At 45.7% G+C, this 24230-nt stretch overlaps 1 pseudogene; it reads right to left on the reverse strand.

Annotated features, from left to right (window-relative positions):
• Nucleotides 1–2462: 2462 nt before the first annotated feature.
• Nucleotides 2463–23663, reverse strand: LOC144763004 (olfactory receptor 2K2-like; annotated as a pseudogene).
• Between the last annotated feature and the right edge of the window lie 567 nt (nt 23664–24230).

The raw sequence follows: 24230 nt of genomic DNA on the forward strand, positions 1-24230 counted from the left end.
AGGCTCCGGCTCTGGGGATTTACAGTTGACACCCCCGTTCATATAGTTCCTTCGTATTCTCTTAAGGGCCTTCAGTCTATAGGCTTTTCGTGGAGTGACCAATCTCTTCCTTTTTCCTGCAGCACGATTTGCCTTTGGCGGGGGGGATAGTGGAACTTGTCCAGCAGGAACTTCATGTATCAATATTACGGGCAAAGTCGATTGGTCAATTACTGGAGTGACTGATCGATTCGTTATACTCGCTTCATCTAAGATTCTGCTTGTTGTCGCCGATTCAGGAATAATTTCAAGAAGACCGTTATCTGTCCTCGGGTCGATCACACAAGGCTGCATATGGCTAGGAGTTACAGAAATTAAAGGTTCTGCCAGGATAGTATTCGTTGGAGATTTGGCCTGTGCCAGTGATCCTAGGGAAGAGCGCTTATTTACTAAGTATTCCCGTGATAATCTACGTTTTGCTAGAATGATTTCCTTCTCAACAACAGAAACGGCGCGAGTTATGAAGTTGTCCATGGTGCCTATCATAGAATTTTCTCCTCGCTTTGAGCATCTGCCAGAGCGAGTAGCCATTGGAGAGTAGGCAGACATATGGAACTTACGAAACAGTAATTAGTGCTGTAAACCCAGTGACACAAAAAATTTAATTACCAGAGATTTTTAGGGGGGTGGCCCGTCCCGGCCCCTGCTGGCCCTGGACGGCCACAGACGGCCCGCCCTTTGCCCGGGCTTCGCCCGGCGTCCCGCTTGCGTCCCGCAAGGCGGGCCCGTGTCTGATAAAGTAGGTGAAGGGCGGAGGTGGGCGGGGCACGCAGGGGGGCGCTGACCGGATGTTACGTGGTCAAGCAGGGACTCCTGGGATAGTGAGTCCCTGCCGCGCTACTCCCCTACAGCCTCTCTCAGCCCCGCAGGTGTTTAGCACAACAGCAATCATGGCAGCCAGGCAGCAAACAGCGTTGGTGGGTCCTCCCACGAAGCGGCTCCCGCGAAGCGGGAGCGGTGAGCAGTAGAAGGTAGGGAGGGGGGGCACAGCAGCAGATGATTCCCCACAGCGTCTCAGTTGAACAAGAGGGTCACACTAGACAGCGCTCCAAGTCCCTTTTTACCGGTTTGCCAGTTGTGGGCGGGGCACGCAGGGGGGCGCTGACCGGATGTTACGTGGTCAAGCAGGGACTCCTGGGATAGTGAGTCCCTGCCGCGCTACTCCCCTACAGCCTCTCTCAGCCCCGCAGGTGTTTAGCACAACAGCAATCACGGCAGCCAGGCAGCAAACAGCGTTGGTGGGTCCTCCCACGAAGCGGCTCCCGCGAAGCGGGAGCGGCGAGCAGTAGAAGGTAGGGAGGGGGGGCACAGCAGCAGATGATTCACCACAGCGTCTCAGTTGAACAAGAGGGTCACCTTGAACAAGAGGGTCACCAAAAGAGTAAATGGATTGTAGATTCCTACCATCGTGCTAAAACAATGACTACAAGAGAGTATATAAAATACCTGACAGTAGTAAATGCGTACTCCTACAATGCGACCCTAACTAGATGTACCTTAGTGTACCTAGCATGCATGTTGGTGTGAAGCCAAGAATCCCTCTAGGATAAAGTCAACCCCATTACCTGAAGTGAGAGACTAAGGGACCCCACCTTGGTCTCAAGAAGGACACCCCGCAAGATATGTCAGACCACTGCGAGCTGGATTGTCTGCATGCAGCACTCTCATCATCTTGTGTCAGTGTTTTAGCATGGAAGTCTTTATCCCCTGCCTGCCCCAGCAAACCTATGGTGTTTATATACCCAAATTGCTACCCTCAGGGGTTCTACCTTGCTGTTTCATTCAGACTTAAATCAACGGAAGGAGTGACCCATATACATAGTTATTATGCAGGAGATGGTAGTCATTCTGAGTTTTCAAGAATCCTCATGCATAATGGATGAGGTCTGCTTCCAGGGAAAACCCTATATCCTGTAAGCAGTTCCTTAACTAGGCAAAAGGTCAGTCACAAGAACCATAATGGTAGGAGATAATATAGGTGAAAGGTTGGGTGACTACTTGAGCCTATATCAGGGTACCCATATGAAAATATTATTTGGGCTACATCCTTTGGAAAAAGCATGGTTTTCAGCTTGCTTTGTGAATCAAAGCACATGTTAGAAACATTTATTGAAGGCCATAGAGTTGTGTCCCTAACTGTGCAGGCTGGTGGAAACTTAGGAAACAGCATAGTATAGTCTGGAGCATCACATGGCTGGAGCTTGCAACTGAATCAGCAAAGAACTGAGTGAAACTATATGGATTGGGATGACTGCAGATAATGCTATTGACAATAAGATTTGAATGACTGATGTAAGTTAGTCTTGTACCTTGAGTTAATAAATAAATATTGAACATAATCTTGAAATGTAATAGATAAGGGTAAAATCGTATGGTACATTGAAGATAAAAGTGTTGAGTATTTCATGTCTCCCAGTTGCAGCTCAGCTAATGGATTTGTGGCATAACAAGTTTCTATTGTGAAGGTTTTTCACTGCCCCAATCACCTCCTTGTTCCTCAAAGTGTAGATAAGAGGGTTAAGTGCAGGAACGACCATCCCATAAAAAATCACTGCTGCTTTGTCCTTCTCTGATGAGATCAATGACTTGGGCATCAAATAAACCCCCATTGCTGTTCCATAGAAGAGGGCAACAACCACTAGGTGGGACCCACAGGTGGAGAATGTCCTGCGCCTCGTAGCTGCGGCTGGTATCCTAACGATGGTGACAATAATACGGAAATAGGTGAAGAGGATCAAGGAAAGTGGAACTACAAGGCTCAAAAGTGAGAAAAGAGGAGTTGAAATAGCAGCATAATCGATGCCCTTGCAGTTTAATCGTGAAAGGGCTTGAAACTCACAGACCATGTGGTTGATGATGTTGTGCCCACAGGACTTCAGCACAGGAACAAAAGACAAAACCGGCATAGCCATAAGGAACCCACTGGCCCATGTGATGATGGCGAGTCTCACACAGACTCGGTTGTTCATAATCTGAGGATAACGCAATGGCTTACAGATAGCGACATATCGATCCCAGGCCATGACTGCTAGAAGGAAACATTCTGTCCACCCAAGCCGAGGGAGAGGTACATTTGTGCGATGCACAGGGAAAAGGTAATGCTGATGGTCGTCTGAGCCAGAAGTCCTTCCAGACCTGTAGGGCTATTAGATAATGAGTACAAGAGGTCCAGAAATGCCAGGTTACAAAGGAAGAAGTACTGGAATGATTATATCACACAACCTGAAGGGGGAGAGGCAAAACGTCCCTACTCTGACCTTCCATATTGATAACTACAACACACATGAAGGAGTAGGAAAGTATATTTAAAAGGTGGCACGTGCTCAGTGGGAAAATACTGTTCTCACTCACAAAATTGTGACATGCGTCATCATTGGGCTTGCTTCAATACAACCCTGCGCAGACCAATGCCTGGGATGGAGCAAAAGGGAGGGGAAAACAATAGAAACATAGATATTTTGGGATCACCGAAGAAAAGTGCTGTCAAGGTTAAAACTAGCTCGGATGTGTCCCCACTTGTAATTGCATTCATGGGCCATCGGCTAGGTTTAAAAACATGAAGGATGGTGGTGATGAGAGAAAATTAATATTTCCTTCACCCCTCCTTACGGCCAAAGTGTTGTCATGTTTCTGTTGTCTAATGCCTGCCCACAGTTTCGGATCTCAAAACGTGGTAACCTCTGAACCTGCCTTAGGTATATCCTTGGAATGCATTACTTCCCACAAAGTATTCTCCTCTGTAATGCACACTTCATAATCAAGTCACATTAACTGAATCGCTAGAACGAGCAAGATGTTGGGAGTGAACCCCTGTAGTCAAACCTTTGTCAAGGTGGGTGCAATTCAAGGATAATATCTAGCGCTTGGTGTGTAGCGATTCAGTTAATGGCATAACAAAAGACTAACGGTTGGAGAGGGAAGGCTGAATGCCTCTAAATATAGGTATCTGTAAGAAAGTGAATTATTAATTGGGGTGGATGGTAGCCTACCACAAGTAACAAAGTCACTAACCCTTTAGATCCCATTAGGTCTAGTCATTGGTTTCAATCCCTTGTAGGTGTGGCACACAGCGGACAGAGAAAATGTGCAAAGCATTTAGAAGTACCAAAACTGCTAAAAAATCAAAGACACAGCACAAACAAATCACATTTCAATTTACTAAAGCCCATACAAGAAATCGATCGCTAACTATTTTAAAGAGAATACATTAACAGATCTCTCAATAGAAACCATATGGGATGCGATGAAAGCCTCCATCAAAGGAACACATACTAGGAGTCCTGACATAAGGAAGCTAACCTTAGACTGAACTACTTAGACTCCTGAATAAAGCACCTAGAACTTGAAAGATCACTGTGATAAGGACTCCAGCTAGCCGGAAACTCCAACATGGATCCCAGCATTCATCTCTCAGTCAAGTCAAGTCAAGTCAAAGAATTTATATAGCGCTCTACATACCCAGAGGGTCTCAAGGCGCTTGAGGTGGGGAGGGGAATTACTTGTCAAATATCCACGTTTTAAGTTGCTTTCTGAATGCTAGGTGATTCTGAGTAAGGCGAAGGTGAGTGGGAAGGGAGTTCCAGGTTTTAGCTGCCAGGTAGGAGAAGGATCTGCCTCCCATGGTGGTTTTGTTGATGCGGGGTACAGTGGCAAGGGCTTGGTTGGATGATCGTAGCTGGCGGGAGGGGGAGTAGAAGGACAGTCGTGTGTTGAGGCATTCTGGTCCGGTTTCGTAGAGTGCTTTGTGTGCGTGGGTTAGGAGCCGGAAGGTGATCCTCTTATTGACGGGTAGCCAGTGGAGGTTTTTCAGGTGACCAGAGATATGTTCTTTACGCGGGATGTCTAATATGAGCCTGGCTGAGGCGTTTTGGATTCGTTGGAGTTTTTTCTGGAGTTTAGCGGTAGTACCGGCGTAGAGGGTGTTTCCGTAGTCCAGTCGGCTCGTGACCAGGGCGTGGGTGACCGTTTTCCTAGTTTCTGTGGGGATCCAATGAAATGTTTTTTTGAGCATGCGAAGAATGTTGAAGCAGGATGAAGAGACGGCGTTGACTTGTTTGTACATCGAAAGTGAGGAATCCAGGATGACGCCCAGGTTCCGTGCGTGGTCTGTCGGGATGGGTGCTTTTCCAAGGGCTTCTGGCCACCAAGAATCGTCCCATGCAGAGGGGGAGGTACCTAAGATAAGGACTTCTGTTTTATCAGAGTTCAGTTTCAGACGGCTATGCCTCATCCATTCGGCAACTTCTTTCATTCCTTCGTGTAGGTTAGTTTTGGCGGTGTGTGGGTCATTGGTGAGTGATAGGATCAGTTGAGTGTCATCCGCGTAGGAGATGATGTTGAGGTTGTGTTGGCGTGCGATGGTTGCGAGGGGGCTCATGTATACGTTGAAAAGGGTGGGGCTGAGTGAAGATCCTTGTGGAACGCCACAGATGACTTCAGTGGCTTCTGACTTGAATGGTGGAAGGCGGACTCTCTGGGTTCTTCCGGTGAGGAACGAGGTGATCCATTCTAGTGCTTTTCCTTGGATTCCGATGTTTCTGAGGCGCTGTAGAAGGGTGTTATGGCAGACTGTGTCGAAGGCTGCGGAGAGGTCGAGGAGGATGAGGGCGACTGTGTCTCCATTGTCCAGTAGGGTTCGAATGTCATCTGTTGCTGCGATGAGGGCGGTTTCAGTGCTGTGTTTGGCTCGGAAGCCGGACTGTGAGGAGTCGAGGGAGTTGTTGGCTTCGAGGAAGGCGGCGAGCTGGTTGTTGACGGCTTTCTCGATGACTTTGGCCGGGAATGGAAGGAGCGAGATGGGACGGTAGTTTTTGAGTTCGGAGGGGTCCGCTGTGGGTTTTTTCAGAAGGGCGCTGAGTTCTGCGTGTTTCCAGCTTTCCGGGAAGGTGGCGGAGTTGAGGGAGCAGTTGATGACGTCTCTGAGGTGCGGTGCTATGATGGAGTCTGCTTTGTTGAAGATGTGGTGAGGGCATGGGTCTGTGGGGGATCCTGAGTGGATGGAGTTCATCAGGCGGATAGTGTCCTCAGTGGAGATTGGGTTCCAGTCATTAAGGGTGTTCGATGGTGGTGAAGGTCCAGCAGATGGTTGGGTGGAATGGTCTCCGGGTTGGTTGTCGAAGCTGTTGTGGATGTCTGCAATTTTGTTGTGGAAGAATGAGGCTAGGGAGTCGCAGAGGGCTTGAGAGGGGGTGATGTCGTTGGAGTTGGCCGAGGGATTGGTGAATTCCTTGACGATGTTGAAAAGTTCCTTGCTGTTGTGGGCGTTGCTATCTAGTCGGTCCTTGAAGGCGGTTTTCTTGGCTTTTCGGATCAGTTGGTGGTGTGTGCGAGTGGCGTTTTTGAAGGCTTCCTTGGTGCTGGTGGTTGGGTCTTTTTTCCAGGCCTTCTCCAGGGATCGGCAGAGTTTCTTGGATTTCTTAAGATCATCGTTGAACCAGGAGGCTTTCTTGCTGCCAAGTTTGATTTGTCGTTTTTTCGATGGTGCTAGGATGTCGGCGCTGTTGGATAACCATAGGGTGAGGTTGGTGGCGGCTTGGTCGGGGTTTGAGGAGTGGGCGGGGGGCTTTTGAAGAAGCGATGAGGAGATCTGGTCGATGGTGATTTTGTTCCAGTTTCTTTGCAGAGTTTGTTGGGGGTGGTTGTTGGGTTTGGGCTTGTTGTAGGTAAAGTGGACGCAGCTGTGGTCAGTCCAGAGGAGAGCCGTAGTGTGGCTGAAGGAGACATGGTTGCTGGAGGTGAAGATAGGGTCGAGTGTGTGACCTGCGATGTGGGTGGGGGAAGTGACCAGTTGTTTAAGTCCGAGGTTGGCGAGGTTGTCCAAAAGGGTGGTGGAGTTATGGTCGTTGTTCTTTTCAAGGTGAAAATTGAGGTCTCCCAGAAGGACGTAATCTTTGGATGGGAGGGCGTGTGGAGTGATGAAATCCGTGATGTCTTCACTAAATTGTGCGCGGGGTCCTGGAGGTCTGTAGAGGAGGGTGCCTCTGAGTGTGGTTTTGGGGTCGGTGTGAATCTGGAAGTGAAGGTGTTCAGAGTTGGCGAGATTGACGTCAGAGCTGGTTGAGATGTGGATGGATTTTTTGTGGACGATAGCGATTCCTCCTCCTGTGTGGCCGGTATGGTCCTTGCGTATGATCTTATAGTCTTCTGGGATGGCAATGGTGATGTCTGGGGCGGAAGAGGCGTTCATCCATGTTTCTGTTAGGAAGGCGACGTCCGGAGAGATGGTGTCTAGTAGATTCCATAGGTCAATGACGTGCCTGTGGATCGATCGGGCGTTGAGCAAGATGCATTGTAGGTTGTTGGGATCGGGAGTCTGTGGGGTGGTCGTAGCGGAGTTGCTGACGGTGCCGATGAATTTGCAGGGGTAGCATGAGAAAGGTCCATGGGTGTGTCCAGGAGCGGCTTGGACGCAGTTGGGGGAGCGGCCGGGGTTAAGGGCTAGGAGGGTGGGGGCATCGTAGGTAATGCGGGAGGGCTGGGCAAAGCGAGGGCCAGGGGATCTGGCGCTGGGCGCGGTCCAGGCGCGGACGGGCGTAGACGGGCTTACCTTTGGCGCACCTTCGGCGCGACTGGGGCGCGATCGCTGCGCGTAAACGCTGCACGCGGGAACAACTGTCATATATGGATAGTGGAGGGGGAGGGGCGAGGGCGGCTCAGCTGGGAGGCGGGGCGGGCTCACGAGGACGAGGACACCAGCAAAACAAACAAAATGGCAGCGGGGGGGAGGGCAGAGCAAAGCGCCGGGGGTAATCGCGTGTAAAGTGCCTGAGAAAGCAGCGGAATTACAGCGAAGCAGCGCTCAGGGCAGAGGCACAAAAATCAACTTTAGGGTGGAAGGCACAATCTCTACTGTACCAGGTCTCGGCAGTCAGGCTGCAAGCAGGCTGTGGAGCGACCTCTCAGCGCAGGAGCGAAAGAGGATCACAGCGCTTCCAGGTATGGGAGCGCTGTATAAGGACAGTGGGAGGGCGGCTCAGCTGGGAGGCGGGGCGGGCTCACGAGGACGAGGATACCAGCAAAACAAACAAAATGGCAGCAGGGGGGGGAGGGCAGAGCAAAGCGCCGGGGGTAATCGCGTGTAAAGTGCCTGAGAAAGCAGCGGAATTACAGCGAAGCAGCGCTCAGGGCAGAGGCACAAAAATCAACTTTAGGGTGGAAGGCACAATCTCTACTGTACCAGGTCTCGGCAGTCAGGCTGCAAGCAGGCTGTGGAGCGACCTCTCAGCGCAGGAGCGAAAGAGGATCACAGCGCTTCCAGGTATGGGAGCGCTGTATAAGGACAGTGGGAGGGCGGCTCAGCTGGGAGGCGGGGCGGGCTCACGAGGACCAGGACACCAGCAAAACAAACAAAATGGCAGCGGGGGGGGAGGGCAGAGCAAAGCGCCGGGGGTAATCGCGTGTAAAGTGCCTGAGAAAGCAGCGGAATTACAGCGAAGCAGCGCTCAGGGCAGAGGCACAAAAATCAACTTTAGGGTGGAGCGGCCGCCGGTCAGGAGGAGCGGCCGCCGGTCGGCACGCTCCGATGACATCAGATGCGAAGAGAAAATCGACAAAGAACGAGGAGACAGGGGACCAGCACCGAAGAGCAGGAAGCAGAGACAATGAGTGGTAGCACCAGATCCAGGACCACGGAACAGAGTGGCAGAGGAGCAGGAGATGTCTGTGGAGGAGACCCGTTTCTTGAGGAAAAAAAAGGAGAAAGTATCCGGACATCCCAGAGGAGTGCGGGATGCCCTGATACCCTTTGCTATGGTCCTGGAGGACCGTGGCTCCAGGCAAGTGCCCTGGTTCAAGTATTTTAAATGGTGGGCAGGGAGGGGAGGAGAAGAGTGAACCTTGGGTCAAAAGACGGGGGAAACTACACCACTCCTATAGAAGCCCTCACTCCTTTCCCTTCAGCCTGATGACAGAAAACATGCTGGTGACGGTAGCACTTTTTACTAACTACGGAGTCAAGATCGACCTTATTATTATTGTTTTTCCTTCTTTCCCTGGGACGACTGGAATCACCACTGAACCCGACGGAAACAAGAAGACGGGGAACCTGAAGTGAAGGCCCTACACTGGAACCGGTGAGATTAGAGACTGTCTTTTGATAACTTCATTTCTAGGCTTATAGTGGGTTAAAACACAGAACTTTTGTTTCTTTTGGTCTGGAACTCTTTTTGTCTTAATGACCGTAGTCTCATTCATTTACTATTAAACCCTAATAAGGCTGAACAGTCTTATAACCTAACATTATATTGCCTGACGTCTTCATTGATAGCCCTTTGTATTGCCTCACCCTACTTTTTTGGCCAAACTTATAGCAATCACATTCTCATGCGCTTTCACTCAAAATTAAACTCCTTAAAAATTAACATACCAAAAGCCATAGTAAAAATGAAGAGTTCATAAATGGACAAACAATCTAAATGCTAAGAATGTCATAGACTGACATTAGTCTGGCAGATCCCTAATGCTTTTTTAAATAAATCAAAATCTTAGAGTAAGTTCTCAAATTCTACTCAGACTTTACAATGCTAAAGAACCAGATGTAGTGTAGTTCCTATATTCCCAATAGGCTCTGCACTTTGGAATAATATATCCTATAGAATCGACGTGGGACTTAGGTTGACTAGGTCTCTATAGAATAGATTAGACTTAATTGTGAGTGCCAGCTAGCTCAGAGGTCACTAGAAACTTTCTCGAATAAACAAGAAGGTATTAGTTTCCGACAACCGCATAAACGTGACAACTTTGCTTCCCCAAAATAAAACGTATCTTTAGAGTCGTGAAAACAAAAGATAGATATTTTACTCAGTCAATCGTGCATGCTTCGTTTCATCAGAGGTGCAGAGAAATAGAGAAATGGGCGTTTTCAATAAAAAAGCATTTATTGAACAGTCTTCTTTTGCATGCAGAAGAAATGAACTGCTACAATCTCAATACTGGCTGTAAAGTATAATGCATACAGCAAGAAGAGTATTATGAAATAATACTGTAAAAGCATGGTATGGTTTCTAAGCCATAAAATACATACATAAATAACAATGACTAAAAGTACTCAACTGGTGCTTTTAAAATATGCCTACCCCGGTGTACCTAACCTAAGTCTAGTACGAGGGAAGAAGTAAGTATGGTGTAGCATAGGTTTTGTCTTCTTTGCCAAGAATCTATCCAAGATTTCTCTTAGGGTCTAGTCAGCTCCGTACCTTGGTTTAGAATGAAGGAGGTCTGCTATCTCTCTGTCTCAGGACTCGATTTCCCAACACCCCGCAAGGGGAGCTTGAAACACTGGAGCTGGATTTCTCGGCAAGAGAAAATACAGCGTCTCTGTCAGTGCATCTGCTGGAGGGTCGGCTTCCTTCGGCATTTGCTGCAGTGAGATGCGTCGGGCAAGTAGATAGTCGAACTGCTCCAAACCACTGTGTGTTTGCTAGGGCAAGTGCGGGCATATTTATACCTTGAAGTTGCTGAGTTTGACGTAAGGTTGGACATAATAACGTCATCAAAGACTTTCAGTTCCTTGACAACTCCATGAGTTCTTGGACAAATCAATATTCAAACAAGGGGAAGTCCCTGACTGCTGAAGGCGAGTTTTCAAGAAATCATTGTGGATTTTCGGAACTAGTGGAAGTAGCCATACCGTATTTGGACTGCATGAGCTGTGTCTAAATATGGTTATGATTTCTATGCCTATATAAGGATATGGTGATTTATACCTATATAAGGGCATGAATCGGGAAAATTGCACTAGGGTCCTAAAATGCTATACAACACACATAGGGCCCGATGTAGGTAATTAGTATTTACCGATTGGTAAATACCGAATTTTACCGATTCGGTATTTACAAATTGGTAAATGCTATGTAGGTATATTTACCGAATAAATTAACGAATCGGCGATATTCGGTATTTACCGATTCTGTAATTGCCATTGATTCCTATGGGCGGGTAAAATTACTGAATTGACAAGGGGGGCAGGGTGTCACTTTGACACCCTGTTGCACCCCTGATTCAGGCTTGTGTGCCATGTGGCACACATACATGCCCTTAGATTTGCATGTACACAGGAATTTGTTATTTACCATCAAGTATTTGATGGTAAATAACGAATTCTTAAGGGCCTGTGGAACTGTTTTCAGTGCCACCTACATGTAGATTTACCGATTCGGTAAATGTACTGATTCGGTATTTTACCGAATCGGTACATTTAAGCCCCCCTACATGTCACAAACCAAAAACCGGACGGTAACAGCCGAAATCGGCCGTTACCGACCGGTATTTGGTGACCTACATCTGGCCCTTAGACCTTAGCATAAATAATCTGCACTCGGTGAGTCTCTCATCACTTACAGAAGAAACAAATATCATCCTCAATAAAAAGCTGAGATAGCCAATTGCATAAACCCTTCCAACAACTGAAAGGCCCTATGTCCAGATGGCTTCCATACCTCCTTTTTTTGAAACCTTTCAAAGTAGACCGATTCCACTCCTTGAGAACCTGTACAAGCATTGTGCATCTGCCAGCGAGATGTCAGCAACCGCTTCTGGTGTCCTTCTATGGTAATTCCTTAAAAAGACTTAGATGCAAAAATGTATAGCATCGTAGACAAGCAATGCCCCATAAATAACACCAACACCCAAGAAAAAATGAACCAGTCATACAAGAGAAAAGATCTCCCCTGCCTGCTGTTAATATCTGGAATATAATTTGGAACTTAGCGCTCCTACACAACATGTCCTCACTACTCTGCACTAGCAATGGAAATGTTGGACCTAATATAGACGGTTTTGGCTCTAGCAAAACTCTTCAAATAAGTACTAATAGTCGTTGAACAATGCTAGCACTGACTGCAAACCATAGGAAATCTAGACCGCATAATCTGTTACTGTAAAAACTTAAAATCATATTGAAATAGCATCACTCATATGTAGAATGAGGGCTTTCATACCAATATCTCCCTCAACCAAGCTGTTGGCACCCATGGTCCACATGCCATCATTCTTCCCTGTAAGAAAGTACAGTAGTATTTGGGGTGAGTAAAATACACTTTAAATATTACTCACAATCGTTGTTAGGGTGAACCTCTAAAGCCATTAAACTTACTTGTGTTTAACCCTCAGGAAAATTAGCACAAAGCATTAGGCATAGTGTAAAGTATTTATGCAGTGCTAAAAACAGTAATGAAGTCAGAACCCCAGAAAAATCCCAAATCAAAGGTTGAGCGTGACCAACATGGTGTGCAGGTCAGATGCCAGGACAAGGAATGTCTTAGAGAAAAGTTTACCTTTTTACTTAGAAATTTTCATAGATAAAAAGTTGTTATATTTTTGTCATCGGCAGTGTCCTGGTTAGTCCTGGGTGGAGTTCATGGAGTTCAGCTACGTGAACTCCGCAAAGTGACAGAAAACCTCTGCCAAGGTACGTGGAGTTCCAAGACCAGCGGAGTGAGTAACCTTGTGCCGTTCTCTCGGATTTTTAGCACCGGGTGTTTGTCCCACACTGTAAAATCAGCTACTTCTTTCTGCCACTCGAGTAGAAGTTCTACTCGAGCGGCTGCTTCTTCAACATGAACAGACGCTTTCATACGTGAGCGGTCGGGACCATCCGCGACCACCTGCATTGAGAAATCTTGCAGGGGGCAGCCTTGCGTTGGATTTTCTGTGCTCATGCTCACTGGTGAGGAAAAAGTTGCAATTCCACTTTACCCAATTGTACATATTATTCCATAAGCTAACATTTAAGATTTGAATATTGCTATGAAGGGGCTAAAAATTTCATTCATTGACTTAAATATTGAAAGTGATAAATCTAACAACTTGCTAATGTTGACTTTACCATAGTTCGTTGTAGAACTTTCTTTTCTGTGATGTAAAATCCTGCCTTATAGCAGCCTCTCCCAGAAGACGGCCCCAGCCTGGAATACTTCCAGTGGACCTTTAAGAACTTGGCCAGGTGCATTGTGGGAATGGTAACCCAAACTTCCAAGGGCCATCTCAAAGCTTCTAGCCCCATGGATTTGTGTTTTGGCTACTTTGAACCATGAAGGTGAACTTCAGCAAGAAGTTCAAGAAGTTTGGGGAAGTTTGGAACAACTTATGGAAAAAGCTCCATAAGTGAACCTAATCAAAGTCTAATTAACGTCTTGAGTGAAGCCAATTACCTTCAACCGCGCCCGGCCTGGATTTCAGGTCTGTCTCGCTGAAAGCTCCGGAACTCAAGACTTCCAGGAGTTGACCAGGAGGTCTCTCTGAACCAAGCTGGTGAACCCACAGTGAATCCAGCCTGACAAAGTGCTTTGCTCGCCATTGAGAACAAATTCTTCAGAAAAGTTTCTAAGTGTAAAGGTAACATTTTGGCCAGGACCTCCCACTTACTGTATCCATCCAGGGCTCCGTTGTATTCGGCCTCAAACTTTGTCTCTGTCCCTGTAAAGGGCAACCAGATGTTCCAAGTTGTTTTTAAGCACTAGAAAGGGGTTAATATTTTAAAATTCATATCTTCGGTTCACTATATTGGATGTTTGTCATTTTGGCGTCATTTTAAAGATGCAAATATTTCCTATATTTATATATTGGTGTGGGAGTTTTATTGTGTCTTGTGTCATACTTGTTTAATATATTGGTGTTTTTAAATGCTTTACATAGCTATCTCCAAAGTTAAGACTGTCTGCTTGCAGCCAGCTACCAAGGGTTGAGCCAGGGGCTATTGTGTTGAGTGAGTGCTCTCCTCGTGAAGTCTACCCTTTGAGCCTGCTTCTGTCTGTTTTTTGTTTCCATTAGAGCTCTGTTTAGGCCCGCTGTGCCATAGGACAGGCAGCTGAGTGGGCAGTCTAAAGTCTCTGCGGCCTGTGACATTGCGCTCATTCTGTGCTACAAGTGGGACAGAGGATGTTAAGGCCGGTGCTCTGTGTGTGTAGGGCCCAGTATGCAGGATTTGGGCATCATAGCCATTCATCCCTGCCTCCGGACACTGGAGACGTGTTCTGCAGCGGTCTAACCATCCCTGAAAGTGTGACTTCACTGCTGGTAGCCCAATTCTTGAAGTTCATGAGAGCAACACTGGTATCATCATCAGGGAAGTCTCACAACACACCTCAATACACTGCCACAGACGCTCAACTTCACTGAGGAGCCCAACAACCACCATCCTTTATAATCCCAGCACCATCGAAAGACTAACAGTGATAAAAAGTGCCCGCCATGTTTTTCATGATGCTTCTTAAGAACTTCACGTTGGCCCCATTGACATCCTACACGATGACACCTCTTGAATATTTTGTTAATTAAATGATTTGCTCCTGAGAAAGTTTTAAGTAATTGTAATTTAACCAGGGTTTCATCAAGTCACATTGTGGGTGGCCTTGGGGCTGTGCCCGTATTTCATCTAGGGGCGACACTTGCATTTTAGTTGCGTTATGCACTTTAATGCTTGCACTTGAGAATTATGTATTATGGAAGGCCCAGTGACCATTTTAATCATATTATTTCTGAATTTTAGTACCTTTTAGCCCTATCTCAATGCTTATGTCACCATAGGCCCTTTAAGTTCAGTTACACTGCTGACATGCATGAGAGAACTTATGGTTTTATTGTAATGATTTTAAATTACACAATAAAACAAAAATCTAGTTATCTATTGAGATCTTAACTGGAGCTTATATTTCATTGGTGGCCTTATTGCTAGTGGTAGGTGCATATGTACTCCTACTAATAACCCACCTTTCAACTGAAAGGGCAGCTTGATGTTTGCTAAGTCTCTGGGGCTTAATAGAAGTTCAACAAACTAACCCTACCAATCCACTCTGGGGTCCTGAGTTCAATAAAAGTTGGTCTAGTCTTCCTTCAATTTCCTCAGACATTGGGACAATACTTATTCTGATTCTTCACAGGCATACAAGAGTTCTGAGAAATCTGTGGGTTCTAATTGTATGCCCAGTGCCAGCCTGTGGGTGGGGGTCAAGTATTTGTCTACCCCCTAAAACAGTTTTAAACACTCCCTCTACCCCCACTGGGTCAAGTGTCACCCTGACGTGAGACAAAGGGAAAGCAGGCCAGAGAGTGAGCTTCATGTGCCAGTGACAAGATAGGTATCCTTTTAAGGTCAGCCCCCAGGCCTTCAGGTCATGAATGTAGTTCCCCACCCCACATGCAGAGCCTTTTGACCACGGTCTATGAGCAATACACTTCTCAATACAGGGGGGGTATATGGGATCAGATGTCAGCTGGAGATTGGCAATAAGGCCATTTGGCTTTAGACAGTAGCGTGGCAGATCCAAACTAGTATTTTAAAACACAACTTTACCATTAAGTTAGAATATACATGTCAGGGCTGTTATACAGTGCTACATTTGTGAGTGGCACAATAAGAGTTCCAGCACACCAGTAGCATTTAATTTAGTAGCGCTGGGAAGAGGTAGTACCATATAATAATGACTTATAAGTAATTAAAAGGTGCCAGTCAGGTGTGTACCAATTTTATCATGTTTGAAAGGGAGGGTTCATACTCTTTACTATTGGTGAGCAGTGTTAAAGTGCAGAGTCCAAGGGCCAACAAAAACTGGTTTAACAACAGAATGCAAACATTTTGAGTGACCTTGCAAAGGTCCAATTTCCAGCACTCCCCAAGAACTCAACACAAGCAAACTCAGGCTCCTCAATCTCTGATTAGCTATTGGCACTAAAAACTATTTATAGCAAATTGGAAACACTCAAGTAGCACTTTGTTTAACATTTAGTAAGTCTCGATTTACTTTATCAGAAGGGAAGACAAGAATGCCCATAACTTCTGATCAAAACCCTCTAGAGCTTTATGAAACTGGATGCCTACCTTGGAAAAAACAAACCACCATAATCCTTACCATATCACACAGATATCCACTATTGGCAACGCTTTCCTTTACTCCTAACATATACACGCATGGAAATGAAAGAAAGACCAGAAAGCAACCAATTCAGTCTCTGTGCCCAGTGTCTTACAAATATATCACTTCAGTTGTTATGTCTGTTACTAGCAGTGTGTATAACTCACACAATTTTGGGTAGTGTAATTACACTGAATTACCTAATAATGCCTTGAGATTATGCTTGAATTACATGAGAAGAGTAATTATGTCTTTACTGCAAGAAATAGCAGCCGAACAAAATAGAGATTACGACCAGTTATTGGCATTCACTAAATGTGCTCTTGGGGAAGGATTTCCTCAACTGCTATTACCATATAGCACTTGTTTATTAATACAAAATGCATCCTGTTGTCCAAAAAGAACTTGCTGCTGCATTTTGCTCTAAGAAACAAAGCCAAATGCAGCTGAACATGAATAGTGAGTACAGGCAGCCACTCACGCTACCTAAACGTACTCTTGCACTAGGATTAGTTCCCCAAATTAGACGAGCAGGAGTAAGCATGTAATTGCCAGTAGTTCTGTGTCAAGGAGTAATGCAGAATCAGCAAATGTATTCCAATTATGCCAACAAGAGCAACATTCTCTCCAGGCCTAGATGACTGCTGGAGTTCAGAAACGAAAGAATGGACTCCTCTGTTTAAGGAGCCTTCGTTGGTTCCTGATGAGAACCCCCAAACACCTGGGCTTAAAAAACAGAAGACCTTCCACCGTGCAATTCTGAACCTCTTCCTAAAGTGACCCGGTGTACATTAAAGTTCTACTCTCAACACCTAAAAGAACAGCACTCCATAACAGGTGCTAAAAGGAAGTTAAAATATTACTATCAACCAGCCCTCCTGGTGCTGAAATGATACTATTTCAGTAGTTGTGACTTATGGGGGGCCTAGAGCTCTCCAAGATGCATCACTTGTTTCCAGCATTGTCACTTGTCCCTGGATAGTCATGGGAACAGGGTTTGATGCCACCACAAACCATTATCTACAGAAGATATTATGATCAAGAAACCTGAATCAGGAAGGTAAAGTGATCATCATGTGACCATGGATCCGACTCCAGGGTAGACAATGTCACAAGGATGGTATGTTGATGATTAGCCCTTTTCTTCAGGGGTAGTAGAGGCATTCAAGTAGCTCCCAGTGCAGTTCATGCAAAAGGCCAGCTCCCCTACAGAAGACACGTAACAAATGGTGTGTACACTACTTATAAATATTACCACAGCATGACACCAACACCTGTGGAGGAGCCTTCACAGCAGAATACCTCTACAAATGTGGGCCACAGTGCTATGGGCTTTGTTTAGAGCTCAGGAAGTGACTATCAAATATTAGCTCCAATGATTGACCACAGCAGGGATGTCCTAGTGATGGCTCCACTAGCAGTCAAGCTTTAAGTAACAACATGAATCTGAAAAGCACAGTGCTGGTATTGAAGATGTAGAAGAATCCACATGGCTTCTACCTCACTGGTGTATGAAGATATTGGGATTAAGGATGAACTGACTCCTGATGCAGTCATCTTACAATAACCTCCCCTCTCCACGCCAATGTTGGCCCTTCAGGATTAAAGTGGACTTCATTGCACAATTAGAAGTGTGCCAAAAGGTGCGATTGCAGAGTGGTATAAAAAGGGGGCATGGCCTCTGACTACCTCTCAGCAATCAAGCTGTGTGGGGCTTACTAAGGTAAAAGGTAGCTAAGTGGCCCCCAGGGACCCTGAAGAGGCAAGGGGACTTCATACCCCAACCCAAAGCACACTAAGAGGCGTGGTTGCAGAGTGGTGGGCAAAGGGGGCATGGCCTGCTACCACCTCTCAAAAATCCCACAATGTGGGGCTTACTGCAGATAACATGTAGTGTAGTTGGCCCCTAAGGACCCCGAACAGCAAAGGAGACTACATTCCAAAACCAAGAACGCAACAAGAAGTGCAATTGCAGAGAGGTGGGCAAAAGGGGCATGGCTTGCTATCAAAACTTAGCAATCCTGCTGTGTGAGACTTAGTGGAGATAATAGGAGGGGTAGCTGGCCCGAAAAGGATTTCCTTGGGGGCCCACTACCCCATCTGTTACCTCCAGTAAGTCATGCACAGGGATTGTTAAGATGTCTTCGGAGGCCACACCCCCGTTGCTCCACCACTCAGCAAACACACCTCCTAGCACACTTCTGGTTGGGGTATGAAGTCCACATTACTCCTGAGAGACTTTGGAGGCCAAGAAGCCCTCCTGGTACCTCCTGTAAGTCCTACGCAGTGGAATTCATGAGTGCAGGTCTGAGGCCCAGCCCCCTTTTTCCACCACTCTGCCAAAGCACCTACTAGTTAAAGAAGCATTTGCAATTCAATAGGTCTCAAATTTGCGCTCTTGGCATTGTAAATGTAAAAACATTTACTAATGTTTTCTGGAGTGGAGTGGATGTACATTGTGTGTGATAGAATTATGTGGTATGTTGTGCAGTAAAATTATGGGTATAGAAGATATGTGGTATTTTGGGTATAGGAATTGTGCTGTCGAGAGGTAACCTCAGGTTTAGTCTTCTTCATTTCCATAGAAGCTAAACTATGAACTCAATCAGACACAAAAAAAGAAGAAACCATCGAGAAACACTTTTGGACCTAGTCAGAGGTATGATGAGGGCCACTGGAATTAGGCGACTGTTCGGCCTCAGTGATTTTCGCATAATTATACATTTTCCGAATTTGCCACATAATCCATAATCTGCCACATAATAGGCAGATTTCACCCCAAAAAAACCTTGTTTCTATTTCAAACAGCTCAAACATTACCAAAAATTCAGCGACAAGTGTTACTTATTGCATGCTCGAATGCCCTTTGCAAAGCTGGAATGAACACCTGTTACTTATTGCTAAATGCGGGTGTTAAATTGGAACAAATGGTGCACAAACAACACTTGCTTCTTTCTGTGCCTCTCTGGCCTCTTTCTTCATTTGTATTGTTCCTTTCTGTAGCTTTCCTCCTCTTTCTACACTTCTCTTTCCTCTTTATGTACTCTTGGTCCCTCTTTCTGCACCTCTCCTGCATGTTTATGTACTTCTCTTGTCTCTTTCTGCAATTCTATTCCCTCTTTCTGCTCCTCTTTTGTTTCTTTTGCACTTCTCTTGCTTCTTTCTGCAGCCCTCTTGCCTCTTTCTCTACCCTTCTTCCCTCTTTCTACACCTCTCTTGCCTCTTTCTGCACTTCTTTTGTCCCTTTCTGCACTTATCTTGCCTCTTTCTACATTTCTATTGCTTCTATCTGTACATCTCTTTCTTCTTTCTACACATCTCTTGTTTCTGTCTGCAACCCTCTTGCATCTCTCTGCACCCATATTCCCTCTGTCTCTTGTCTGTTTGTACACCTCTCTTGCCCGCTCCTCAAAATTGGTGCCTCTTTCTGCACCTCTGTTTCTTCTCTCTGCACTTCTCTTGCTTCTTTCCGTACCTGTCATGCCCCTTTCTGAAACCCTCTTCCCTCTTTAAGCAGATGTATTGCCTCTTTCTGTACCTCTCTTGCCTTTTCGGCACCTCTCGTGTATCGTTCTGCACTTCTGTTGCTTCTCTCTGCACATTTCTTGCTACTTTCTGCACCACACTTGATTCTTTCTGCATCCCTTTTCCCTCTTTCTGCACCTCTGTTACCTGTTTCTGCAACTCTCTTGCCTCTTTCTGTACCCCCTTGCCTCTTTCTGTACTCCTCTTGTCTCTTTCTGCACCCCTCTTCCCTCTTTCTGTAGCTCTCTTGATGCTTTCTTCACCTCTCTTGCCTCTTTCTGCAGTTCTTGTCAAAGTAGAATATCCTCAGGGTCAATATGCAGCTTAGAATCATCCTCCTCTTGATAGTCCCAAGCCAGAATAGCTGTAACAGCACAGGGCATTGGGATGATCAAGTGAGGGAAGGAGAGGGAGGGTCAAGCAAGAAGGAAATATACCTGGGATTGAAAACACTGTTTTCTAAAACTGATATTCTTGGTGGATACCCACACTGTGTCCTATTCTTGGTACAAAGACCCTGGCCTTCTGTGTTTATCAGCAGAGGTCTTGCACTTGTCCTTAGTTACACTCAGATGCTTTTGCGTATTCCTTAGTATTTCCTAAATGTGTGCCACTCTTTTACACACCTCTGGCATCTTGGTGTTCTTGGTAGGATGGATAAAAGTTAGAAACCTGGGATGGTAACCAAAAGTGCTATAAAAGGGGGACACTTGAGTTGAATTATGTGTGGCGCTGTTGTAAGCAATCTCAGCTAACCAGAGGTAATCTACCCAAGCGTCAGTACTGTTATCCACGTAGCAGGTAAGATATTGTTTCAGGTCTGATGAAGGCGTTCTGTGTGACCATACGTTTGCGGATGACAACTCATGGATAAGGCTGTAGCAATGTTTAGGGACGCACACCACACTTTCCAGAATTGAGCGGTGAACTGAGAACCATGATCCGATACTATGATTTGTGGCAAGGCATGTAGACGTACAATGAGCAGCATCAATAAATGAGCCAATGAACCTGACGTTGGAACCTGCTTGCAGGCAATAAAGTGTCCCATCTTCATGTGAAAATCTATAACAACAATGATGACTGTGTACCTGTTCTCATTCGAGAGGTCGACAACGAAATCCAACAAGATATTTTCCCAGGGAGAGTCAGGGGTGCGCATTGGTTGTAACAAACATGTTGGCCTCTGATGATCTGTTTTCATTTTAGCACAGACTTCACACGATTGTATCCATGACTTAATGTCCACCAACAGAGAAGGCCACCAGAATTGTCTCTTGATGCGATCCACTGTGTTTATGAATCCATTGTGTCTAGGCCTAGGGAGTTCATGACACGAATGATAGACGGTCTGACACAGTGCTTTTGTTGGTACCAGTATACGGTTGTCTTTCATAGGGATCCCTCGTTTTGGTAGCCATTCTGGATGTCTTTTCAATGATGCCTTCCATGTGAAGGTGTTTATTCCTTTTATAACGTCTCTTAGGAAGGTATCAGGTGGTATGCCACACAGTACTTTCATAGGATCAATAATGGGATGTTTTCAAGTTTGACCCTGTTTCTTGGTAGATGTTTGTCTGGTCAGAGCATCTGCTTTCTTGTTGTCACTACTTGGTCGGTAGGTGATGATGAACTGATATTCAGAAAAGAACAACATCCACCTCTGTTGTCGAGGGGTTAGATGTCTAGCAGCAGTCATGAAGTGCAGATTTCTGTGGTCTGTGTATACTGTCACAACATGATTTGCCCCCATTAGGAAATTTCTTCACTCCATAAAGGCAACCTTGATAGCCAAGGGTTCTTTTTCTCATATGTTGCAGTTCTGTTCAGCATCATTTAGTTTACGGGACATATAGGCCACTGGATGGAGCTGTCCGGTTGCAGATGGCCTTTGGGACAAAACCGCTTGAATCGCAACATAAGAGGCGTCTGCTTCTACAACATAGATTTTCATGAGATCAGGATGTGTCAATCCTGGAGCGGCAACAAAAGCTTCTTTCAGGGCTGTGAAGGCCTCCTGTGCTTCATGGTTCCATTCGAAAACCTGAGCTTTTCTCAGTAATTTGGTTATGGGTGCCACCAACTTGGAGAATTGATTAATGAATCAGCAGTAAAAGTTCACAAACCCTATAAAACATTGGACGTCACAGACGTTTTGGGTAGGCGGCCACTGCTTCACAGCAATAATCTTACTTTTGGCCAATTCCTGCCCTGATGGGTAGAGCATAAATCCAAGAAACTCCACAGTGTGAACATGAAACTCACACTTACTCAGTTTGCAGTATAATTGGTAGTCTTGCAATATTTTCAATACTGTCTTAGATGTGTTGTGTTGTCATCTGAGTAGATTAGGATATCATCTATATATACCACCACATAGTGATCCAGGATCACGGAGAACATCAATAAAGAAATATTGAAACATACCTGGGGCATTACGTAACGCGAAGGGCATGACCAAGTATTCAAACAGACCATAGCAGGTTTTGAATGCTCTCTTCCATTTATCTCCACTCCTAATAGGGACCAAATGATAAACCCCTTTCAAATCTAATTTAGTGTAGATGGCTGTCTTCTTCACTTGCTCCAACAATAACGGAATCAGTGGTAGTGGATAGTGGTTCTTCACTGTAATGTTGTTAAGTGATCTCTCGTTGATGCAAGCTCCGAGTTCGTCATTTGCCTACGGGATAAATAAAGGCAGAGAGGTTGCCGGCAACTTGGATGTTCTAATGAATTGCATCTCTAGATGTTTACCAAGATAAGCTCTGAGGTGTAGGGTTTCGGGCTCTGTCAGAGCATATGTTCTCCCACTAGGTACTACAGCTCCAAGAATCAGGTCAATTTGACAATCATATTGCCTGTGGGGGATAAGATTTCAGCTTGCATGTCATCAAACACTTCTGCATATTCCTGATATTGGACCTGTAGTGCTGTGTATTTTTCTGCCGCCGTGGCTATAGACAGGCCTGATGCCAGGGCTGTAGCCGGTCCTTCTGGTATTGTCGCACAGTGATCTTAACAGTAAGGGGATGTCAGTAATACTTCTCTGGTTACCCAATTGATTCCAGGAATCACAGCAATCCGAGTATTATGCCATATTGAGGAGCCTGTATTTCATTGAAGGTGATCTTCTCCCAATTAGAGGGGCCATACATGACCTCCAAGTCATCTGAAAGGCACCCTGTAGGTCCGGAGTCGAGTTTTCTCCCGTCCACAGCACACACTACCTCAGGGGTGTCCTTGGGTACCAAGCATTTGCCCCTACAATGTGCTTCCCTTCTATCCTTGAAAATGCCTTTGACTTCTGAGTCTATCATGGCTGGGGCCAGTATCCATTCCAACTGTATAGCAAGTTTAGGTCTACAAACAAATGTCACTGTTTAGCCGCATTTCCATTATGTAGGAAAAGGGATGTATGACTAGAAGTCTTTTTCGGCTAGGGTGAGGGCGGCTCGCACTGTGCCAATTTCCACGGTCTCTGGCGTGGGCGCAGTAAGGTGTTCTGAAGTGTGGGGTCGTTTAGCTAGATACAATGTTCTTTCTCTCCTGTTATGCTCCCCCTTATGATCACTCATCCGATGGTCTAGTCGTAAAGGCTGAATTAATCAAACCCTCACAGAAGGTAGGTCGTGGGTCAATCTGGGTGATCACATCTTTGAGTTCTTCACGGAGTCCTTGATGGTAGAGCGTGGCTTGTTTCACCTCCAACCATTTGGTTTTTAGGACCAATCTCTGGAAGGTATTGAGGTATACCAACAGGTCCCTTTTGCCTTTTCTTAATTCAAGTAATTCCCTGTCTGTGGTAAAGGTTTCAGCACGTCTGTTGAATACCCTTAAGAACTCCTCTCTAAAGGCTTCCCAACCATGTAGCAGTGGATCATCTCTACTTACTAAGGGTGCTGCCCACTGAGCAGCGTCCCCTGCTAATTATTAGATGAGGAAAACCACTTTGGCTTGATTGGTGGGGAAGGAGTTTTGTTTACAAGAAAAGTGTAGCATTGCCTGTGTTAAGAAGACCTGTACCATATCCGATTCCCCATGAAACCTCTCTGGAGTAGCCAATGGGATGTTAACAGGAATTTCCACCACACCTGTGCTACATGGTCCTGCTGTCTGACTGCCTACATCAAATGGATTTCTTTGAAGGCGTTCTACCCAAGCCCTCAATTCTGCAGTTTCATGACAAGATGCCAATAATTCCACCTGTACCTCTCCCAGGATGGGTACCACATCCTCAAGAGTTGCCATTCCAATACAACACAACTGGGAGGATAAATATTTGTGGGTCGGAAATTTTGTCGAAGTAGAAAATGCTCAGGGTCAGTATGCAGCTTAGAATGATCCACCTCTTGATAGTCCCAAGCCAGGATAGCTGTAAAAGCATAGGACATTGGGATGATCAAGCGAGAGAAGGACAGGGAGGAAACAGCAAGGAGGGAGATCTGAAATTACAGCAGAAGATAATAAATAGTTCTTTCTTTCTTAGCATAAAAGCTGTGCATTCAAACATCTCAGTGCCCAACATACCAAACTCCAGTAAATACCTGTAACAAAAAATAACACTATGCGTCCTGTAGTGTCCTACGTAGTTCATAGCTCCTTAGTAGAAACGTCCACTCTTTCTTCTGGGGTTTTGCTGCAAGAAGACATATATTTATATAAGAACCACTCTGTCATAAACAACACAAAATGGACAACATTACAGGCTACACATCATATCTAACAAATCGGTATTCAAACCTGTACTGTAACATACCCTTTATAGACTCTAGAAGGCTTTGCAGCGGTTGAGCGTAGTCCCTTACCGCTCTAGCA

The sequence above is a fragment of the Lissotriton helveticus genome, chromosome 6, assembly GCF_964261635.1.
Source record: "Lissotriton helveticus chromosome 6, aLisHel1.1, whole genome shotgun sequence".
Taxonomy (NCBI): domain Eukaryota; kingdom Metazoa; phylum Chordata; class Amphibia; order Caudata; family Salamandridae; genus Lissotriton; species Lissotriton helveticus.